Below are 21,863 nucleotides of genomic sequence, written 5' to 3' on the forward strand. Positions count from 1 at the left end.
CACCCAGCCGCCCTTCTCCCCTCCCCTTCCCCACCCCCTCCCCATATTCTTGGGCTAGAATTAAGTTGTATCTTTCATTTGAGAGCTATAAATTAGTTTCATAAAAGGGCCGTGTACATTAAAAGTCTTTTTCTTATAATTATAATTTGTGTCATTCTATTCCTATACAGCAATGAAAATTTAATATATATATATATATATATATATATGCAAAGTTAATATGCTTCATCTAAGTACTTAACGAAGTAAAGGTTGAAAAGGGCAAATAATAGCATGGTTCATCCTTTCTCAGGTTTGGTTGGTACTGCTGGTTTGATTTTAGAAAACAGTCAATTAGAAGTAGGAACTAGTAAAGGAAGAACATAAACGCAGTGAATTCCTAGGGTTACAGAGTCAGCATATGGACAATTATTTAAAAATTCAGAACCATTTACAATAAGCTAATAAGTGAACATGTTTCTGGTTGTGGATAAATGTCAGCATCGATTATATCCTGGTCCTTCAATGAGCTGGATGGTAAATTAAAGTTCATTATGTAAAGATGTATTTGGATTTAAAAGAAAACCCATAATACATCATAATATATTTTAAAACTGGGAGAGGCAAATACAATTATTTCTATATTATTTAATTTTTTTCAGTGGGAATGTGGTCTTTAATTGCTTGTGAAATAGATGCACTATCGCCAGGACTCAAGCAATACAAAAGTGATCCATGGAACCAGAAACATTTGTAACCCCTTAATACTTTGAAATAAAAAAGACTTTAGAATCTACATAGCCAGAGTATCATTTAGTACTTGATAATTACTTTCAATTTACTATTCCATTTTTAGAGAAATCTTTTCAGTAATTCTATATGTTTCACGTAGCCATTTCTAGGAGCAATGATTTAAGCTGCCAATGATTCAGTCTCCAAACATCATTCCTGTAATTCACATTTTAGAGAAACAAATTATTCTGACTACAGAAAAACTGGCAGAAATTATTCTTCTCTCTCAGTGCTTTAATAAAACACAATTCTACAACTACGACAGAGCCTGCAGACTGTGACACTGCGCCCCTTCCCCTGGCAGCTCACTGTGCTCTGCCAGGGTACCTTAAAAAAGACCTCCTTAGTCTGTCTAGCCCTTAGTCTGTCTGTCCTTATGGCCCAACAAAACATTGTTACCTTTTCATCTAGAATAGTAATTAAGTCATTCTCTCCTGGAAATAACAATCTAGAACAATAGAGAGGTGATATGAAGTGGCTTTAATTCTATGATGTCTAAATGTTGACCTTGTGTGTGTGTGTGTGTATCTTTTTTAATGCCACCAAAGAAAACATGTATGAAAGGCAAATGCTATTTGTCAATTCAAAATATGTGGCAGCTTCTGTATATCACTGCCATTTTCTTTGCATACCATGGAATGTTTTTCTTGCATTCACCTCTATCAATAGAGTAGCAAAAAGTAAAAATTATCTATTAGCCCATAGCTCATTGCAGAACAAACAAGACTTAATTTTAGGATGCCACTGACCTGGTCATAGTTGTTTAATGACCTTCCTATGCCATCTTCCACAGAGTTTCCATGTGGCCAAAGCACCAGGGAAGGGGGGGTGGGTAATTCCTCCTTGGAGATGACACCTCCTGGCCCTTCGGGGACTCGCCCTCTGCAGCCCTGGGTTTACCAGCCCTCAGCACGGAGGATGCTTCTTTCTTTGCCAGATAACATGCTAGGGTTTTAGCCTCAGCAGCAGTTTCATCTCTGGGTCATATTACAGTGAAATGCAACCTTATTGGATTTCTTGAGGGAAGATGCAGAGGTTGGGTGTGGAGGGAAAGGAGGTGGCACAGCCCCCAGGGTGACCTGTGATGGGGAGGAATTCCTCCCAGGCTCCAGATGGCCAGTGCTCAGCCTATCCCACTAGGCCACTCCATTGGCATCACACAGGAAAGCAAAACCAGGGTCTGACTCTGAGCTCCATGGAAAAGCTCCAGCTTGGAAGCTCCTGTTTCTCAGACCAGAAAGGCTTCACAGCACAAACTTCTTTGTGAATATCTTCATCAAATCATTGAGAATTTTTGTTAGTAAAAGGGAGATGTGTGGTTTCATATACAGACATGTTAGTCCCACAAGAGTAAATTGCATGTAAAAGTGCTATTTGCTTTAGTAATAAAAGATACAGTTAAACATAAGATGCCATTTTAGGCCCACCTAACACAGTAAAAAAATGGAAAAGCCTTGGGTGGTGTCTGTGGCTCAGTGGGTAGGGTGCTGGCCCCATATACCAAGGGTGGCGGCTTCAAACCCAGCCCCAGCCAAACTGCAACCAAAAATAGCTGGGTATTGTGGCAGGTACCTGTAGTCCAGCCCAGGAGCTAGAGGTTGCTGTGAGCTGTGTGATGCCACAGCACTCTACCAAGGGCGACAAAGTGAGACTGTGTCTCTACAAAAAAAAAAAAAGGAAAAGCCTTATAACCTTCATCGTTGGCCATAGTGTGGTGAAATCAGTATATTCTTGGGTACATTCACCATCGTGGGATGACTATTTCGGAAAGCAAGAGGACAATACTATATAACAACACCCAGGATGGGTTCCACCAGTTCACCCATGGTCTTCTCTCTTAGGAATTTACCTGCAGAAATAATATGGCACACACTCAAAGCTCCTGCAGGTTTCCCTGCAATAATTAAGGGACAAGCTGGCCTTCTAGGCAAATGGCCTGCACCAGGGAATTAGGGACTGGTATACAGCAGTGATTTCTAATGGGTATGCTATGAGAGGTTCTTAGGTGTGTTGTAAAAAATTTTTAGAGATCATTAATTAAATTATTCCTTGATTTTTTTTTTTTAAAGTCAGAATCTCCTCTCTTGCTCCAGCCAGTTTCTTAGCATCCTAGCTTACAGCATCCTCAAACTTCTGGGCTCAGGCAATTCTTTTGCCTCAGACTCCCAAGTAACTGGGATTACTGGCACCTGTCACAGTGCACAGCCAATTTTTCCATTTTTTAGTAAAGACGAGGTCTTGCTCTTGCTCAGGCTTTTGGCCTCCTAGAGTGGTAGGATTACAGGCAGGAGCTGCTGTTCCTGATCCCACTAAATTATTTTCAAAAGAAGGTCAAAGCATAGTAAGCATATTAAGGATATTCTTTTTTTCACTCTTTTTTTTTAAACAACATTATTTGCTGTGCTATGGAAGTTTAACTATGGGTTCAAGTGTGTTATGATAGAAAAAAGGTTGAAAAACACTGGTGTAGAGCAAAGCTGTGCCCAGAGGCCAGCATGGTACTTGGTTCCAGATATATAATGTTTAATTGAATGCTCATAGCAATGCCATGAAGGAGGTGACCTGGCTGCCACTTGACAGAAAAGCAAGGCCAAGACTGAGCCATAAAAAGCCACCAAGTGACAGAACTGGCAAGTTGCAGGGCAGGAGTGACCCCAGAGCCCAGGGAGTCCCCAGTGCACAGTTTTCCAATTTAGCACCTCCTGGTACTTCAGAATGAGGAGCTGTGATGCAGTCACTAGAACTGATGATAATGACAACTAAGGAAAAGTCTGAAAAAATTCAGTCATATGACATTAAACTAAAAGAGTAGAATATACCACCCAGACTATAAAACATCATGGGAAAAACAACTCAGAACACTGGCCAAACACCATTTGAAAATATGCAAAATGAAAGAATTTATTACAGTTTCACAGATTATGTGTGACTAAAATGCTTTAAACAAAAGGTTCTGAATATTTTGTTTGTTTTAAATCAACAAGTTCACAAGTTGTTAAATCAAGTTCACATCAACTTTATTTGTAATAGCCCCTTACTGGAAATCAAGTATCCTTCAATAGGTAAATGGAGAAATAAACTACACTATATCATACAATGAAATATCACTCAGCAATAAAAGGAAACATACTGACATGTACAACTTGAGTGGATCTCAAGTGCATTATGCTAAGTGAAAAAGGCAATTGCAGTTATAGGCTATATATGCTACCAGTACATAATGACTATTGATAGATAGCCTATATATATATATATATATATATATATATATATATTTTTTTTTTTTTTGTAGAGACAGAGTCTTACTTTGTCACCCTCAGTAGAGTGCTGTGACATCACACAGCTCACAGCAACCTCCAACTCCTGGGCTTAGGCGATTCTCTTGCCTCAGCCTTCCGAGTAGCTGGGACTACAGGTGCCCGCCACAACGCCTGGCTATTTTTTTGTTGCCGTTTGGCCAGGGCCAGGTTTAAATCCGTCACCTTCAGTATATGGCGCCGGTGCCCTACCTGCTGAGACACAGGTGCCGCCCAATAGCCTATAATTTTTGATTATGAAAACTGAATCTGCCTCTCTCTCTCATGAAGACCTACAGGACACACATAAATGATAGAGGCAAATTAAATGACTTGTGCTTTTAAAAAAACTTTCCTTTTTCTGTGTTTTCCAATATCTTTTTTTTTGTGTGCTAATCTTGTATTGCTATTGAAATGAAGAAAAAAATATTAAACAGCGAAGTGTATCCCACAAAATATTGATTATGTTCAATCTGGCTTAATGAACTACTTCTTTGATAGTGTGATCTATGCCAAAGCAACTGTTTGCTCTCAGCTATACCAAGTCTTAACTTTGTTGCTCTATGAAAAAGGACAGAGAGCCAGAAAATCTCATGGAACAATAATTGGCACAGTTATCCCATATTTTAAGAGATATGGTAAAGTGCTCTCTAATAATCCTGCAGTAGTGGTGAAATTTACTGAGTCCTGCCAGAGGCCATAGGACAGGTCCTGCATGCCCTGACTTCATCCCAGCACCCACACGAGGCTGGGCTTCTGTAACCAGCTACCACGACATGAACTGTGCCCTGGGTGTTTAGAGAAGCTGCCCCACCCAGCTGTCAACAGCAGAGCTGAGACTTCCATCACCAGGACTTGCCATCAAAGCCGGACCCCTGTTTCCCAGGCTGTGCACACTCAACCACTATGGTTTGACTGTCTCCTCCAAAACTCATGTTGAAACTTAATCATGGCATCAGGAATCGAGGCCTTTGGGAGGTAAATAGGATAAACTAAAGTCATCAGGGTGGAGCCCCAGTGATGGGACTGGTGGCTTTATGAGAAAAGGAAGAGATACCTGAGCCAGTATGTTAACACACTCATCCCCTCACCACGGGATGCCCTGTGCCACCTCAGGACTCTGCAGAGAATCCTCGCTGGTAAGAAGGCCCTCACTAGATAGAGCACCTCAACTTGGACTTCCAGGCTTCCAGAGCTGTAAGAAATACATTCTCTTTCTTTATATATTACCCAGTCGTGGGTATTCAGTTACAGCAACAGAAAATGGACTAGGATACCAACCAAACATGAGACTCTTATTCAGCACCTAATATGCATGGCAAGGATGTGGGAACTAAGAGGTGAGATGATCTTGTCTCATTAGATGGAAAAACCGAGGAGGAAATGGAAACCAATCCCTCTGTGAATTTCCTGCAGGAGCAAAGGAGAAACACAGAAATATAGAGCTACAAAGATGAATTCTTTCCTAGATTTAGTTTCTCTTTCAAAAATTCATTTATTCCTTGCTCATTCATTCTACAAATATTTAATACTTCTCATGTGCTGAGCTAGACCCTGGAGACACAGCTTACAGAGACAGGTAGGAACAGTTCAACTGTGTGATTATACTCCTCCCATGTTTACTTTTAAACATCTATAATAGAAACTAGCCACACCCTTGACCCAACAGAGGCAGCTTTGGGGACTTGGGATAGCCACAGCTAAACACTGATCTGGTAAAGAAAAAAGAAGCATCCTTCTGGAAAAATAAAAATCATAGAATTAGGACAGTTAATTTATTTAATACCCACCAATACTATATAAAATGGTACAATTTGAAGACAGGAAAAAAAAATAGTCCTGTGACTCTGATTTGGGGCAGGTGCTTGTGGTTATAAATATCAGAGGATCAAGACACCCTTTAATACCACAATTCTGCTTCTGGGAAACTAATTCCAAGGGAATAACTCTACACATTTAAAAAGCACTATGCAAAAAGAAACCCCAATATGCATAAAGATTCTGACTGCAGCACTGTTTAGCAAAGCAAAGAGTGATTGTTATGATTATGAAATGCATTAACATGGACACACACAGGAAGCCTGACAAAGAAGACGACCCCAAAGGGATGACAGTGGTTTTTCTTATGTGGCAGAATTTGAGGTAATCTTTTTAAAATCCTTTTCTTTTCTCTATTTTCCAGTTCTTTCCCTATCACTACCATAACAAATGAATTAGTTTTAAAGACATGCTTTTCAGGTTGACAGATTGAATTTCCTAAGTGAATCCAATTTCCTCCTAATAAAGACAGGCACAGAACAAGGAGGAAAATGTCTCAGTCTAGAGGGGACATTGGGACGGGGCATCAAGATGTTCCCAGTAGTGCCTCCTACTGAGAGCTATGCTAAAGCACATGGGGACAGACAGAGGGCTGTGCTGACACTGGAAAACAAGGATTCAAGTCCCAGCTCTACTAATCAGCAGCTGTGTGGTGTTTGGCAAGTATTTAAATGGCTGAATTTTATCATCTTCTTGTAAGAGAAAATGGCACATATAAAATATATTTCACGATGCATACAAAAAATATCTTAAAATGTTTTAAAATGGGGGCTATTTCCAGAAGCCTAACCCCTTCCTCCATATGTCAGGTGCTCATGAGGCAGCCAAATGGCATTCTCATTTCCTCTGTGGACCCCAGGTTCCCTCAGCCATTGCTTTTGTGTCTCCCTCATCTAGAAGGAGCCCTCACCCCTTCCCTACTAATCAAAATCCTCCTCCTACTTCCAGCCCAGCACCAAGGGGTATTTCTCAGAGAGGACTTGTGCAATTTCCCATTGGGCTTCCTTCTCTTTCTTCTGCCTATAAGTGGTCTGTGGCTCAAAGGAGTAGGGTGCTGACCCCATATACTGGAGGTGGCAGGTTCAAACCTGGCCCCGGCCAAAAACTGAAGAAAAAAAAACATTAAGAAACAATCCCATTTACAATACACAAAAAATATTTGGGAGTACATTTAACTAAGGAACAGAAATATTTATACACAGAAAACCATAAGACACCAATGAAAGAAATTTAAAAGACATAAATCATGGCTCGGTACCTATGGCTCAAATGGCTAAGGCACCAGCCACATACACCTAAGGTGCCAGGTTGAATCCAGCCCAGGCCCACCAAAACAACAATGACGGCTGCAACCAAAAAATAGCCGGGCTTGTCGGGGGCACCTGTGGTCCCAGCTACTTGGGAGGCTGAGGCAGGAGACTTGCTTGAGCCCAGGAGTTGGAGGTTGCTGTGAGCTGTGATGCCATAGCACTCTACCCAGAGGGGTAGCTTGAGGCTCTGTCTCAAAAAAAAAAAAAAAAAAAAAAAAGATGTAAATCATAAAAAGATTTCTTATGTTCATGGATTGGCAGCATTAATTATTAAAATTTCCATGGCTACCTAAAGTGAATCTACAGATGCAACCACTACCAAAATTCCAATGGCATGTTTCACAGAAATAGAAAAAAAATCATAAAATGTATATGAAACTACCAAAGACCTGCAAATAGCCAAAACATTCTTGAGAAAGAAGAAAAATGCTAGAGGCATCACATTTCTTGATTTCAAACTAAATTACAAATTATAATAAAAACATAAAAACAGACACATAGACCAATGGAATAGAATAGAAAGCCAGAAATAAATCTATGCATATATAATTAACTAACTTTTGAGAAGGATGCCGAAATGGTGCTGGGAAAACTGGGTATCTGTACACAAAAGAATGAATATCTATTAACTTGAAAAATTAACTTGAAATGAATTAATGACTTGAAACTGTAAAACTCCTAGAAGAAAGGGAAAGATATGACACCAAAAACATTAGCACCGACAAACAAGTCAGATTATATCAAACTAAAAAGGACATCAAAGAAAACAATCAACAAAATGAAAAGGCAACCTATGGAATGGAAGAAAATATTTGCAAACCACATATCTGATAAAGGGGTTAGACATTACTATTCAAAATATATAAAGGACTCAACTCAATAGCAAAAAAGAAAACAAAACAAATGACCCTATTTTAAAAATGGGCTAAGGACCTGAACAGACATTTTTTCCCAAAGTAGATATATAAACAGGCAAAGGTATATGAAAAGTTGTTGACTTTACTAATCATCAGGGAAATGCAAATCAAAACCATGAGTTATCAACTTACATTTGTTCAGATGGCTATTATAAAAAAGACAATAGATAAATGCTGGCAAGGATGTGGAGAAGGGGAAATGCATGTGCACTGTTGGTGGGACTAGAAAGTGTACAACCATTACGGAAAACATTATGGATGCTCCTCAAAAAATTAAAAATAGATCTACCATATGATCCAGTAATTCCACTACTGGGTGTATATACAAAGAAAGAGATATATGTACCCTGTGTTAATTGTATCATTATTCACAATAGCCAAGATATGGAAACAATCTTAAGAGTCTGTTGCTAGATGAATGGATAAAGAAAATGCAGTATAACACACAACACTATTCATCTTTTATAAAGAAAGAAATCCTGTCATTTGCAAGAACACAGATGAACCCAGAGGGCATTACATTATGCTAACCAAAATAAGCCAGATAGAGAAAGACAAAGCCAAACACTGTATGATCTCGCTTTTATGTGGAATCTAAAAAAGTCCAAGTCAAAGAAGCAGAGAGTAGAACCGTGGTTGCCAGGGTCAGGGTCACAGAGGAAATAGGATGATGTTGGTTAAAAGGTGCAAACTTTCAGTTGTCAGATGAGTAAGATCTAATGTAGGACCTAGTGACTCTAGTTAATAATACTGTATCACATACTTGAGATTTGCTAAGTGAGTATATGTTAAGTGTTACCACACATATACACACTCAGAGGTAACTGTGTGAAGTGACAGATGTACTAACTTGATTGTAGTAATCATTTTACAACATATATGTGTATCAAACTATCACACTGTACACTTTAAATATATACAATTTTTATTTCTCAATTATACCTCAGTAGAGCTGGGGGAAAAAATGCTGCTTAATGAGATTAGCCAAGATTCAAATGAATGACCTCAGAGTGAGTTTTGGTTAATAGCTCTTCTTAAAAGATCTCGCTTAAAAACAGGAAAAATGCCCAGTAATATTCCCAAGTAAGATGTCAGCTTTATAATTCATGTGCTTAGAGTTAATTATCTGGTCAATGCCTGCAGAAATCTTTGATGGGAATGATTACTGTGATAAAAACTGGATATAACTCAAAGCCTGTTTGATACTATTTCCAAGGAAAGATGCAAGAACCAAAACTGTTTCCTCTCAGAGTGAAGAGTAGTCTAGGGCAGCTGAGAAGAGTCCTTCACAGAAAAGTGAGCTGTGAAATGGGGTCACCACACAGGAAAAAAAAATACAATCAGATACATTCCTCACAAGATACTTTAATATAATTCCAAATAGTTCAGAGATAGGACTGTAATAAATGAAACAACATAAGCATTCGAAGAAAACACAGGACTAACTTTTAGCTTGGGAGTGTGTGAACCACTTAACTGTGACTCAGAACCCAGAAGCAATAAAAGATTGATAAATTTGACCATATTTTGAAAACAACAGCTTTACTGAGATATAACTCACATTATCATATCATTCACCAATCAAAAGTGTATAATTTAGTGGGTTTGAGTATATTTACAAAGTCTTATCACTAATACCATTCTCTAATTTTAAAACTTTTTTATCACCACACAAAGATGCTTGCACCAATTACAGTCGCTCTCCCCTTCCTCCTCTCCTGCCCCTGACAACCATGAATCTATTTTTTGTCTCTATAGATTCGCCTCTTCTGAACATATACATATAAATGGAAATTACATAACATCTGGCTTTTGTCACCAGCTTATTTCACTCAGCATGTTTCCAAGATTTATCCAGGTCACAGCACGTATGAACATTTCATTCCCTGCCATTGCTATGTAATATTCTGTTGCTCGGCTATACCACATTTGTTTATCCATTCATTGGTTGATGGATGCTTGGGATTTCCCACTTTTTGGCTATTATGAATAATTCTGCTATGATTGTTTGTGTGCAGGTTCTCTTGGGTATACACATAGGAGTGGAATTGTTTGACCATATAGTAATTGTATGTTTACAATTTTGAGAAAGGGCCAAACCATTGTCCAAAGTGCCTGTAACATTTTTATAATTGGAATGCATGAGGGCTCTAATTTCTTCATATCCTTACTAGTTCTTGATGTTGTCTTTTTTTCTTTTTCTTTCTGAGACAGAGTCTCATTTTGTCACCCTCAGTAGAGTGCTATGGTGTCATAGCTCACAGCAACCTCAAACTTTGGGCTGTCTTTTTAATGTTAACTATTCTGTTGGGTATAAAGTGGTATCTTATTGTGGTTTTGCTTTGCATTTCACTAATGAAGAGTGATGTTGAGCATTTTTTCATGTGCTTATTGGCCATTTTTATATCTTTTTTTGACATATGTCTATTCAGATCCTTTGCTCATTTTTAAATCAGTTTGTCTATTTGTTGCTGAGTTGTAAGAGTTCTTTATGTAGTCTATATATAACTCCTTTATAAGACATATAATTTGCAAATAATATTTTCTCATTACTTTCTTGATGATGTTCATTGGAACATAAAAGTTTGTAACTGATAAAGTCCAATTTATTTTTCCTTTTGCTCCTTGTGTTTTTGCTGTCATATTTTAAAAAAACGTTGCCTGGGGCTGCACCTATGGCTCAAAGGAGTAGGCCATATGCTGCAAAGCCAGCCCTGGCCAAAAACTGCAAAAGAAAAAAAAAAACCTGTTGCCTAATCCAAAGTCATGGAAATTTAATCCTGTTTTCTTCTACGAGTTTTATAGCTTTAACTTTTACATGTAAGTCTCTGACTATTTCCAGTTGCCCTAGTATCATTTATTGAAATGATGATTGTTTTTCATTCAATTGTCTTTTCATCCTCACCAAAAATCATTTGACCAAAAATGTATTAGTTTATTTCTGGACTCTTAATTCTATGTCGTTAATCTCTACATATCTTTTTGATCATACCATATATTGCCTGATTACTGTAGTTTTATAGGACATTTTGAAATCAGGCAAGTTGAGTCCTCCAATGTTGCTCTATTTTGGGGAAGATTGTTTTGTTTATTGTTGCTCTCTTGAATTTTCATATGAATATTAGAATCAGCTGGTCATTTTTAGTAAGAATTTCAGCTGGGCTTTGAACAGAAACTGCACTGAATCTGTAGGTCAATTTAGGGAGTATTGCTGGCATACTAGGATGTCTAATCTATGAACCTAGTATGTTTTTCCATTTATTTAGATCCTCTTTAACTTCTTTCAACAAAGTTTTTCATCTTTCAGTGTATAAATCTTACATTTCTTTGGTAGTATTTATTACCATTGCTTTATTCTTTTTTATGCTACTGTAAATGTAATTGTTTCCTTAATTCAATTTGGAGATTCTTCATTGATAGTGAACATAACTACAATTGAATTTTAAATTTTGATCTTGCATCTTATAAATCTGCTGAGTTGACTAATTTGTTCTCACTGTTGTTTTGTGTGTGGATTGCTTAGAAAATTACATATACAATATTGGGTCATCTGCAAGTACAGGTAGTTTTATCTCTTTATTTCTGGGCTAAATAACTTTCATTTCTTCTTCTTGCCTAAGGCCCTGATTAGAACTTCTAGTACAATGTTGAATAGAAGTAGTGAGAGAGGACATCCTTGTTTTCTTACTGGTGTCAGGGAGAAAGCAATCTTTTACCATTAAGTATCAAGTTAGCCATGGATTTTTTTTTCTTTCTACACTTCATAATTTCAAACCAGCTGGTAAGTAATTCCAGAAAATATGTGAAAAAAGCAAGGAAGTGTTCAATGCTGAATGCCCTGGGCCTGGGGCTGTGAGACCATGAGGGCACAGCCCCTCAGCAGGCAGCAGGCAGCAGCAGTTCCTAGGTTAATGCTAAGGAGCTACATTTTGGTTAATGGAGCCTGGTCCCAGGGCTGCTGGGGCAGGGCCCTACGTGACACTGGCAGTTGTCTGGAACAGCCCTTAGAACCAAATTCCATGGAGGGCAGGGCAGGGGTGCCACTCACACGGAGGAGGCCAGTGGGAAGATGGGTATAAACACGCAGACACACTTAGTGCACAGAGTCACTGGGGGTGAGTGCTGGTCAGGATCTGATAGTTTTAAATAGTTTTTCTCTAAAAAGTTTTCTATGTTTGCATTTCTTTTTCTTTACTTTCATTTTTTGAAAAAGCTACAAGAATGAACAGGTGGATTGTGGTCTCTAGGAATGGTGGTGTCTCATGCTTCTTGTGCTTTTTCCTTTGGGCCTCCAAGAGGCTGGGGCATTAGGTGGGCAGGAGGCTCCCTGTAAATATTTGGACTTGAGCTAGGGCAGGGTCTGGTGTTGGGCAAAGCCAAGGATCCAGACTGGAGAAGTGGGTGACCCTCCAGACACAGGCCTTGGAAGATTCAGCATGTGTTCCCCTCCCTCTCCAAACGAGACAATGGTTGAAAAACCAGAACAGATACCTAGAAAGGGGGTACCATGGCCATTCCTGGAACCTCAGAGAAGGGCAGGCTTTAAACAGGGAGGCCTCTGGCAACTCCTCCCCTTAGCTCTGGAGGGAGCTAAGAACAGAAATAAGATAGGGGGAAAGTGGCTAGCTTGGGGGGGGGGTAGGGTGGGCAGGGAGTGTTCTTCTTACCCCTGTCTTCCTCAGGGGCTGGGGGAGCAGAGTCAGTGGTGGCCCATGCCAGGCCCCATACCCTTCAGAAGAGACCACAGTCCTTCAGGTAATCCTTGATGATGATGTCAGTGACAGTGTCAACACAAACTGCACGTTCTTGGTGTCTGTGGCACATGTGAAGTGTGTGTAGATCTCCTTGGTGTCTTTGTGCTTATTCAGGTCGTCAGACTTACTCTGGATATAGCTGGCTGCCTCATCATCATACTTGTTGGCCTCTATGTACTCGGGAAAGCAGATGGTCTGGGGGCTGTGTGTGATGTTCTCCTTGAATAGGTCCTTCTTGTTGAGGAAGAGGATGATAGATGTGTCCGTGAACCATTTGTTGTTGTGCATGCAGTTCACAAGAGCATGAAGCTGTTTGACAGCTCATCCTCTGCTAGCCCCAAATCACAGGTGCTCAAGGCTACAGAGACAATGATGGCTGTGACATATTCAAAGCAGTGGATCCACTTCCGCTGTGACCACTGACCACCCACATTAAACATCCTGCAGGGCAAGTCCTAAAGGTGAAATGGATCTCCACAATACGCTCTTCACAAGAATCCACAGCATATCCTGCTGTGTGGACATGCAGTTACTCTGTGCAATGCACTCCAGGTCATTCAGGTAATAAGCAGGTGAGCCATGGAGCTAATATTACCTTCATCGGCCAAAGCAGGCCAGCACACCATGGTCATCCCAGAGCCACTGGATGATACCAGTCAGGTCCTCAGGGAGCACAGGCTGCTCTTCAGCAGTGCAGGACAGTACGAACAACTGCCTGGCATTGTCTGCACGGGAGTGGTCAGCAAAGTAAATCTGCAGGTTGGTCATGGCTTTGATGATGGCCATGATGGACTGGATGGTATTGCTGTGGACAACTGCCTGATACTGCTGGCATTCCTCCTTGGAATAGCCATCCTCGTGGATGATTTTCATTTGCTTAATAATGGTGCTGTCCCGACTCACCAGCACCCAACAGCGCAACTTCACCTTGCATGCTGTCTTTTTGGTGTCCTCCTGAAGATTTCTAATAGATCATCTTAGAGCACTCAGGGCCATCTTGTCCTCAGTGCTCATGGTGCAGCCTATCCGGTCAGCCGCTGGCCTGGCCACTGCTGGGCACCCACACTGCCCACCATCTGACTCAGCCTTCCTGGCCTGAGTCACTCCACTCCTGCTGGCCCCCTCCAAACTTCTGCAGGAGGTGCCTTCCCAGCCACTACATAAGCATGGTGGGCTGGCCCCGGATTTGTAACAGATACAGTTTATCAGGTTGAGCGAGTAACCTTATATTACTAGTTTATCGAGTGTTTTGGTCATCAGAAGGTGGAATTTATTTAAGAAGTGTGTATTTATTAAGATAATCATATAGTCCTTTTCTACCTTATTCCATTAATATGTGTTATGTTCACTGATGTCAAATCAAGCTTGCAATCCTACAATAAATTCCACTTGGCCATGCTATATAATCCCTTTTACACGTTACTGAATTTGGTTTGCTAATACCTTGTTAAGATTTTTGCACCTGTAGTTTTCTTTTCCAGTGATGTCTTTGCTTGGTTTTGGTTTCAGGGTAACACACAGACCACATTGGGAAGTGCTCCCTGACTCTATTATTTTTTGGAACAGGTTGTGAAGATGATGTTAATTCTTCTTTAAGTGTTTGGTTGAGTTCACTAGTGAAGCCACCTGGACCTGGCTTTTCTTGGGGGAATTTTGTGATCACTAATTCAATTTCTCTACTTCTTCTAAGCCTTTTCAGATTTTCTATTCCTTCTTGAATCAGTTTAGGTAGTTTTTGTCTTTCTGGTAGTTTGTCAATTTCATCAGTTACTGAATTTGTTGGTGCATGATTGTTCACAGAATTCTCCTATAATTTTTTTTAAACTTCTATATGATTGATAGTGATGTTCCTCTTTTATTCCTTATCTCAATAATTTCAGCCTTTCCCTTATGTTTCTTGGTCATTCTAACTGAAGGGTTGCCAACACTGTTGATCCAAGAAAAACTTTTGGTTTCACTGATTTTTCCCTATTGCTTTTATATTGTCTATTTTATTTATTTATGCTCTAAATTTTGTTATGTCCTTCCTTCTACTTCTTACTTCAGGTTTAATTTCTTAAGACAAAAGGTTAAGTCATTGACTTGAGGTCTTTCTTCTTTTTTAGTATAGGCAATTACAGCTATAAATTACCCAGTAAGCACTGCATTAGTGCCAGCCCCTAAGTTTAGTAAGTTTAGTTTTCTTGAAAAGCACATCCTTTTTCAAAAGAAAATCACATCCTACTAAAAGATGTGTATTTAGACAAGAAAAGAACATCTTAAGGTATACTTTAATTTCCCTTGCAATTTATTCTTTAAACCATTGGTAATTCAGTGATGTGTTGTTTAATTTCCACATATTTGTGAATTTCCCAAATTTCTTTCTGTTACTGATTTTTGGTTTCATTCCACTGTGGTCACAAAACATATTTTGTACAATATCAGTCCTTTTAAATTTGTTGAGGCTTTTTTATAAGCAAACATGAAATCTGAATACATAAGGAAAAAAGATCTGAAAACTCTACTTCTCTTTTTCTTCTTTTTTGAGACAGAGTCTCACTCTGTCACTCTGTGTAGAGTGCAGTGGTGTCATCACAGCTCACAGTAACCTCAAACTCTTGTTACTCAAGAGGTCCTCATGCCTCAGCTTCCTGAGTAAGGTGCCTGCCACAATGCCTGGCTAGTTTTTCTCTTTTTAGTCAAGATGGAGTCTCACTCTTGCTAGGGTAGTCTTGAACTCCTGAGCTCAAGCAATCTGCCCATCTTGACCTCCCAGAATGCTAGGATTAAAAGCATGAGCCACTGAGACCTGTCCTCAAAACTCTACTCCTCACACACTATACCCCTATGGTGGCAGCTCAGGCACAGTGCTGGGGAAAAAACTGCAACACAATGCTTTGTTCCTTGCTTGGGTCTGGCTATAGGTCCCACTTGATGGTGGTACAGAAAGGCAGCAAACGTTGGAGAGGAAGAGACCTGCTTCCTCCTCTCTTCCCTAGCCCATGTCCACTGATCACACTGCCAATGACTCCTGGGATGCCCTTCCATGATCCCTGTGCAGCCCCAAATCACATTTCAATGGTGGGGACAAAACAAACCCCATGTGGAGATGTCCCTTTTCCCCTCCTCTGCATTCTCCTCCACCCCTAGAAAATTCTAGGTGCACCTTCCTGGTATAGGGAATCAGGGAAGGACTACTGAGGGACAAGGTGTCTGCACTGGACAAGACAGAAGTGGAAGCAGACAGACAGAAACACACAGACATGCCACGACAATGCAGCTTTAGGGGCAGCACCCTGGGTCTTTCTTGAAAGAATGAGATTCAAGTGTGAGGACAGGGAGTGTATTTTGTGAGCTTCCAGGGAAGAACTGGCCAAAGGAGTTCATGAGCTTGGTTGTGTACTTTAAATTGAATTTTAATTGAATGCCTTGTCAGAGGAACTGTCACAAAGATTTAAAATGCATGTTGATTTTGTTTAAGAATCTAGGCAGGAGATTCCTTTGAATCTGTGATGACAGAGGCCATGGAATGGCTTACATTTCCATGGATCTTAAATATTCATTTCCCTTCCTCTTTTTTAAAACAAGTGAATGATACCGTAATTATGTTCTGCAACTTGTGTTTCCCACTTAAAAGTTCTTCTGTGTCAGTAGTACATTCTTCATATGGTAGCTCCCTGTCCTCACAGATGGACATTGAGGGCATTTCCAGCTCTTCATTAGTCCCTACAATGTTCCCATAAACATCCCTGGGAAATGCATATACATTTCTGCTCACCTGGCAACTATACAGTCCTTAGCAGTGGAAGAAGCAGAGGATATATTCAGCCTAAAGTTTGCATAACTATTTCTAGCTTCCTTTCAAAATGTCACACCTTGTTAACTCAATATTGGTTGAAAATAAAATACCTATGAAAAACACAACCAAAGTGATAGTCTTGCTATATTAAATAATATCAAATAAAAACTTTCTTAGGTTTTCCTATCTGAAAGGCAAAATAATCTAGCTCATAATTGGTTTTCATTTGTATTCCTTTCCATAGGAATAGCATATAGCCTATTTTATGTTTATCAATTGTTTCTACTTTTTCTATGAACTAAACCCCCTAAACCTATTTTATGTTTCATTTGAAAGTGAATTGATTTGCAAGTGCTCTCTGAAGATGAAGAAAATTACCTCTTTGTGATTTACATTGAAAAAAATGTTTTACTTGTCTGTTGACTGGCACTTGACAGGGAGTTTCCTACAGAACAGATCTAATTGGTGTGTAGTCACATTCATTAATCTTCTCTTTCATGATGTCTAGATTTTGTGCTGTGCTTAGAAAAAAATCTTTCTTTACTCCAAAACAGTTTTAATCATTTCCCTAGACTTTTAATGGTGTTAATTTTCATGTTTAAATAGTTGATTCAGGGGAGAGGGGGGAAATAAATAAATTGTTGATTCACCTGAAATTGATTTCAGTGGGGAACTGAGAAAGCAATATGCTGTCCCTATGCTGTTACCGAAGAAATCTCCTTCTCTGGACTAACTTGGAATTATAAATAGCAAAGAAAACTCGATGTGTGTATTTTGAGCTGACACCATTCCTGTCCCTCTTTAGTCTCTAATCCTAATCATTACTGTGGCCTTGTAATGAATTCCAGTATGTAAGGAAACCAACCTCTCCTCTTTCTTTTACTTCTTCCCCTCCCCACTTAAAATTTCCTGATTGTTCTGATTAGTTTATTTTTGTAGCTAACATTTATTATACTTTTTTTGTGTTCCAAAAAAAAAATCGTGTTTATATTTTGAATGTGATTGCATTGAATTATAGGATCAACTTGTAGAGAACAGACATATTCACAATATTAAGTCTTCCTACACAAGAAAATGATACTATGTAATTTTATTTCCTCAAATATTCTTCATGTCCAGAGTTTAAAGTTTTCTTGACGGGCTCACAACTGTAATCCTAGCACTCTAGCAGCCCATGGCCAGATGACTGCTTGAGCTCAGGAGTTCTAGACCAGGCTGAGCAAGATTCTATTAAAAATAGAAAAACTTTCCAGGTGTTGTGGTGGATGCCTGTAGTCCAAGCTACTTCAGAGGATGAGGCAGGAGGATCACTTGAACCCAAGTAGGACTCTACCCAGAGCAACACAGTGAGACTCTGTCTCAAAAATAAAAAAAAAAAAGTTTTCTTCAGATAGGCTTTTTATATTTACCAATATTTTCCCCAATAAGTAACGGTTTAAAAAAGAAAACAAAAACAAAATGGAACATTTCTTCTGCTAGCCCCTTAAACATTCAGAGTTTCCTTTTCAATTTTCTGTGTGCTTAAGTGGATTTTGGTAGGGTATCTTTTCATTATGTTTTAACAACCAGTAGATACCACTTACCTACATTAAGAGCACCTAGAAATTGATAAGATCAAAGAGTTCCTCAAAATTGACAAGCAAATACAAAGAGAAAGTTTTAAAAAATATATACAATGCACTCTTACACAAGCTAAAATGGACTTAGCCTTACTCGTCAGAAGAGCAATGCATATTTAAACTACACACTACACTGAGATGCCATATTTCATGTATCAGATTAGGATAAAGTAAAAATTTTGTAACAAACATTTGTCAGCTCTCTGGGTAAACAGGCAAATACATACATTCCTGGGAGTAACTGAGAAAATCTCTCATAAAGGGCAATTTAGCAACATCTGTCAGAGTTTTACAAGTATGTGTTCTTTGAAATATCACTTTGGGAGTGTATTATTTAGATATGCTTATATGTCTGTGAAATGTTATCCAGCAATGTTATGGCAAATATTAGAAAGAGTCCAAATGCCCATTAAAAGGACACTGACGGAGGAAGAAGGAAGATGGCCAACTAGAGGCAGCTTTTGCCAGAGGCTCCTGTCCAGAGGGAGAGATACTGGACAGAAGTGGACTCAGTAAAGCAAAAGTTGGGGAGCTGAGCTAAGAAAGAAGATAGATAAGCACACGTCATCTATGCTGAGGTAAGCTACAACTCCAAGAAAGAGGATCTAAGAAAACACATTCCAGGAATAAAGCCCATGCCAAGAGGATGAAAGATTCCTCACCCAACTGGGAGGCTTGCTCTGGGCTCTCTGCAAGTGAGCAGGGAACAAAAGTCCTCTCATTTTACCCCATAGGAAAGAGCTGCTAAACACCAAGGCTTCTTCTCTAAGGAGGTCCCACTTGTGATCCTAGGTGTCATTTTGCCCAGCATAAAATTGAACAAATATCTTCCTGCAATTCAGAACTCCTAGTCCACCCTTACTCCCTTGCCTGGCACTCTAAAGGTCTGCCCCCTGAAGACCCAGAGTGTTTGGCAATTCCTTGAGAGGCTTGGGCATTGTATGGGCTGCTGGTCAGCAGCACGGAAACAGTGACTCAAGTGGAGGCAAGGGGGTGCGAGAAGAGAGAAACGTGCAGTAGAGAGAGATGGGCCTCGACAATGCATGGCCGACGGAGGCACTGTAGCCCCTGTTCTGACATTGGTGGGCATTTTCTGACTTGGTGGCTTACTGGAGAAGACCAGACTCTAATCCCTTAGGTTTGGAAGACAGTACTAACTGCATATTTCTACTATCAGGCCACTGGAGACCTTTTGAACTCTCCTTGTTGAGCAGTGATTATACTGCCCAGGAAAATCTGATTAGAACTCTCAACCTGGAATGTCAACCCGGGGACCCTGCAAAGTTGGCAGCAGTTGTTTTGTAGTGGGGAAAAGACTGATTATCTTCCTCCAGCTGTTGCTGGTGGGGGGGAGGGTGATGCAGTTGCTTGTGAATCTTCCCAGCTGAGATTTCAGACTAATAATGGAATTCATTAAGATTGGGTAGAGGTTGGCTGACTTCAAGACAGAGCGAGCTTGCACTATTTCACCAAGCAGGTCCTCAGAGTCTCTGGCTGCAGCTCTGAAGGGATCTTTGAAAACTTGTAGGGAAAAGTCACAATCACCAGTCCCAGCTCATTGGTAAAAGGCTAGTTAACTCCACTTCCTGGGGCCCTCAATCCAATCTCACCCTACCAGTTTTACTAGGTAAACTGGGAAAATAATCATAGGGTGGAACCACAGGAAGGAACCACAGGAAGGACTCTGGAAACATGAATAAGCAGAGTAGATCAATTCCCCCAAGGAATAACAAAGGAGATGCATCAGAAGATGCTATTCATAAGCAAATGGATGAATTGTTAGAAATAGAATTCAGAATATGGATGGCAAATAAGATGAAAAGACTGGAGGAAAAGATGGAAGTAGAAATCCAAAGAGTTGTTCAAAAGTTGTTTCAAGAAACTAATGAATTCAAAGACAAAATCACCAAGGGTATGAACATAATGAGAAAAGACATAGCACAGCTCAAAGAAATGAAAAAGTTGTTCAAGGAGCTTTGAAATACAATAGAATCCCTCAGTAACAGAGTTGAGGAGGCAGAAGAAAGATCTCAAAAACTGAAGACAAGGCTTTTGAACATTCCCAAGCATGCAAAGAGGCAGAAAAATGGAAAATAAGAAGACAACATTCCCTGAGAGAATTGTGCTATCAATCCAAAAGATCAAACATTCAACTTATAGGAATTCCTGAAGGAGAAGAGGATGGTCCTAAAGGCATAGATGCTCTATTCCAAGATATTATGGAGGAGAATTTCCCAAGCATTGCAACAGATACAGAAATTCAGATAGTACATACTTCCAGAACTCCAGCAAGACTCAGTCCAAATATAGGATCTCCTAAATACATTGTAATTAACATCACCAAAGTTAATATGAAGGAGAAAATCCTGCAAGTAGCCAGACATAAGAAAAGTATTACCTACAAAGAGAGAAATATTAGAATGACTGCAGATCTTTTAGCCAAAACTTTTTAAGCCAGAAGAAGATGGTCATGACCTTTAATCTTCTAAAACAGAACAACTTTCAGCCCAGGATCCTGGATCCAGCTAAACTGAGTTTCATTTGTGATGGAGAAATCAAATACCTTACTGACATACACATGTAGAGGACATGTGCCATAACTAAACCAGCTATCCAGGAAATACTCAGATCCATTTTTTATAAAATGATCCAGCACAATGGTCTACTACCAAAGTAAACACACCCAGAATTTAACAAACGAAACCTAACTTCCACAACAGTGAAAAGATTAAAATATCCCCTGGACATTTAGAAAACATGATAGCCAAAACACTATCATAGCTATCAATTCTCTCAATTAATGTGAATGGCTTAAATTGTCCTCTAAAGAGGCACAGGTTGGCTGACTGGATACAAAAACTCAGGCCAGGTATCTGTTGCCTACAAGAGACTCATCTTACCTCAAAAGATAAGAAAAGACTCAGGATGAAGGGATGGACTTGTATAATACAGGCAAATGGAAATCAGAAAAAAGCAGGGGTCGCAATTTTATTTGCAGATACACTAGGATTTAAACTACTAAGATAAGGAAAGACAAGGATTAACACTACATATTTGTCAAGGGAAACACTCACCACAAAGAGATCTCAATAATTAACATTTATGTGCCCTAAATACTTCTCAATTTATAAAGCAAACCCTAACAGATACAAACAATGCGATCACTTCCTGCACTACAATATTGGAGATTTTAACACTCCTTTGTCAGTTCTGGATAGATCCTCCAAAAAGAAATTTAAAAAGTAAATAAGGGACTTAAACCTAATCCCAGAACAAAAGGACTTAACAGACATCTACTGAATATATATCCTTCTCATCAGCCCATGGATCATCCCTAAAAACTGATCATATCTTAAAGACATAAGTCTAATCTCAACAAATTTAAAAGAATACAAATTATTCCTTTTATCTTCTTGAACCATCATGGAATAAAAGTTGAACTCGGCTCAGCGCCTGTGGCTCAACTGGCTAAGGCGCCAGCCACATATACCTAAGGTGGCGGGTTCGAATCCCCAGCCTGGGCCCGCCAAACAACAATGATGGCTGCAACGAAAAAATGGCTGGTGCTGTGGCGGGCGCCTGTAGTCCCAGCTACTTGGG

At 39.5% G+C, this 21,863-nt stretch overlaps 1 protein-coding gene and 1 pseudogene across 1 annotated transcript in view; both read right to left on the reverse strand.

The window, feature by feature from the left end:
• LRRK1 (leucine rich repeat kinase 1) overlaps positions 1 to 21,863 on the reverse strand; it is a 169,544-nt gene that overhangs the window by 126,760 nt on the left and 20,921 nt on the right. The gene's annotated exons all lie outside the window — the stretch shown is intronic.
• LOC105886887 lies at positions 12,844 to 13,776 on the reverse strand (annotated as a pseudogene).

This window comes from Otolemur garnettii, unplaced genomic scaffold (genome assembly GCF_000181295.1).
Source record: "Otolemur garnettii isolate 467f Iridium unplaced genomic scaffold, OtoGar3 scaffold00029, whole genome shotgun sequence".
Taxonomy (NCBI): Eukaryota; Metazoa; Chordata; class Mammalia; order Primates; family Galagidae; genus Otolemur; species Otolemur garnettii.